Here is a 2,618-nt window from a genome sequence, read left to right as displayed (position 1 = left end):
GGGGATAGAGGGGGAGAAAATAAGGGGGGGAAATTAGGGGGGGAGGAGGGAAGGAGGAAAAAAAGAAGAAGAAAAAAAAAAAGAACAAAGGGAATCATCCAGAGCGCTGGATTTTCACGGCATCTGCAAGAGAAGAATAAATTAGCCAAAGTCCCTCCCCACCTTTTCTCTCCCTCTCTTCCCCCTCCTTATTTTTTAACCACCCCCTCCCGTAGGGGGAAAAAGAAAAAGAAAAAAAAGAAGAAAAAAAAAAAAAAAAAACCTAAAAGAGGGGAAAAAAAATAAAAGTCGGGAACTTTGTGACCGAAACAGAAATCAGAGCATTTACACGTTGGGTTTCCCTCACATTCCCAAGTCGTTGGAGTAATTTAGGAGTTCCTGAAAGTTTTCTTGCACTGTTTGCTTTACAGCCGTTTAGTTCCTTAACCTTCAGAAATTTATACCCTATAAAGTTTTATAGCGGTCATATTCTTTTATTGCAGCACACTGCACTGAATTTTCCTTTTTTTTATGACAAGTTACTTCCCTTTCTCTCTCTTCCCTCTCTAAGCTCCAAATATCTTCCTTCTTCTTTTGTTTTCTTTTCAGAGCTGCCCCAAAGAAAGGATTTAAGAAGAAAAAAGGGAGAAAAAGAAGTGAAATCTCTCCCTTTCGAGGGTTAAAAATGAGTGGGAAGAGCTTCTTGGGGCTGTTTCTGGCTACCTGCTTCCTGCAGGGCTGAGCAGGTCTTGGGGTTGGTTGGGTTTTTTAAAATATGGAGATAGAAACACTTGCCAAGCGCTTGTGTTTCTTCCTGAGCGATAAAATGTCCGAGGAATTTAGAGAGGGAATTGCAGGAACCGCTCCTTGAGCCCTTGGAAGAAGGACCCGCTCCTCAAAGCCGCGGTGATGCCAGGCAGGGAAAGCGGGTGGGGTTTCCTCCTGCTTGGTTTGGGTTTCTGGTTATTTCTTGAGCCAAGTTTTCCTTCGGCGAGGGGGGAACAAGCAGAGGAAAATCAAATCAAACCGGTCCATCCCTGGACTCCTGCTGCCCTCAGGCTGAGGAAGGACCGTGAAGATTGAAACCCTCAAAACAAGCGAATAAACAAACAAACAAACAAGCAAAACGTGCCCAGAGATCAACGATCTCCAATTTAAACGTAAAAATGAAAACATAGAAACGCAGCAAGTTTGCTCAGAATCAACTTCAGAACCTGCTGCACCGGAGAGGAAATATTTCCACTTGTCTCTGGGTATGATGATGATATTATTTTTTAAAAACCTAAGCAAAAATTGATTCTCCTGATACACTTAACGAGCCACTAAAGGACGCAGGGAAACGCAACGAAAATATTTCTGAAATTTCAGATGAAGCAGTAGAACACAATGACATATAGGGGCTGTTGTTCTAAAATCGATTTTTATTCTGGAGCATTAAACATCTCTGGAAAATACATCCGGGCTGATGCTACAGAAAACAGGGGGGTTTTTCCATCTTTTTTTTCTCCTTTTTTAATTATTATTATTTTTTTAAGTAAGCATATTTCCTAATAAAATGAACTAACGTTTTAAATTCTATTTAAAAAGAACCTTATCTCGTCGTCTTAAAAATAGCTGCTCTTTACCACAATTCTAAGGAAAGTGAAAAACGTTTCGAAATCCCAGTGGCCGATGGGTTGAAAACATCAATTAAGTCACGGATGCGCTTCTGAAAAATATATAGTAATGAGGATTTAGGCGAGTCCACCCTCAGTTCGAGATACGAGGAATAGATCAATTCAGCACCAAGCAGATTTCAGATTCATCCATCCTTGAGAAGAATCAAACAGGACTGAAAAATGTGACCGCTCAACATAAACACGGTTAAATCATCTTGTTTTTTTCACCCACGTTTTATTAAACTCTTTAAATAAATCGGGATTTAGAGAAATGATCCTGCTGCCATCAGGCTTTTTGTTGGGTTTTTTTTTCCTCCCCCTCAGCTCAAAATGTTTCAGAAACAGGTTTTGATGATGGTTTGATTTAATATTTCTTTAGTTTCGAGGGAAGGAGATGATGGGGTTTGACACAGGGTGAAGTTTGGGGACAATTCATTCTCCCCGGCAACAGAACAGTTAAATTTTGAAGTCCCCGAGGAGCTACTTCATGATGGAAAGTTTCACATGAGAAAGTTTAGGTATTAAAAAAAAACAACACCCAAACCACCACAAAACTTTCTGAGGAAGGGGCTTAAACACCTCGGGTCTGGTTTCTGATCGACTGGGAGATTCTTTTCTTTTTTTTTTCCTCTTCCAAGATGAATTGGGGGGAGGGGGGGGTGTGGAAAATTCAGCTACTTGATTTTTATCGCCGGATCGTGGGGAGGGGGTGAAAAAAAAACCCATAGCAGGAACATTTCCCAAACCTCCAACCTGCCCTGAGCAGCCTCTGTTCAGAGCCATGAGTGGTCTCACAAAACACACAAGTTTGTCGCTTCTGAAATCAGATCTGCACCGGTTCCTTCAGAGATACAGCAGAAATAAAGGACTTTTCTCTCGTGCATTATTTCCCCCACCCACCCCAACCCTCTCAAAACCACCTTGCGCTCGCCTTGCTCCTAAAAAGCCTCTCCGGCAGCTCAATATACAGATTTGCACACG

At 41.6% G+C, this 2,618-nt stretch overlaps 1 protein-coding gene across 1 annotated transcript in view; it reads right to left on the bottom strand.

Annotated features, from left to right (window-relative positions):
• Positions 1–612, bottom strand: part of HOXB8 (homeobox B8) — a 10,111-nt gene extending 9,499 nt beyond the window's left edge. Inside the window, exon 1 of the mRNA XM_010008570.1 lies at positions 596–612. The gene's annotated coding sequence lies outside the window, so the exon portion shown is untranslated. The remainder of the gene's footprint in view (positions 1–595) is intronic.
• Between the last annotated feature and the right edge of the window lie 2,006 nt (positions 613–2,618).

Source organism: Chaetura pelagica, unplaced genomic scaffold, assembly GCF_000747805.2.
Source record: "Chaetura pelagica isolate M959 unplaced genomic scaffold, ChaPel_1.0 scaffold462, whole genome shotgun sequence".
In the NCBI taxonomy this organism is placed as follows: domain Eukaryota; kingdom Metazoa; phylum Chordata; class Aves; order Apodiformes; family Apodidae; genus Chaetura; species Chaetura pelagica.
This window is presented reverse-complemented; position numbering and strand designations above follow the sequence as displayed.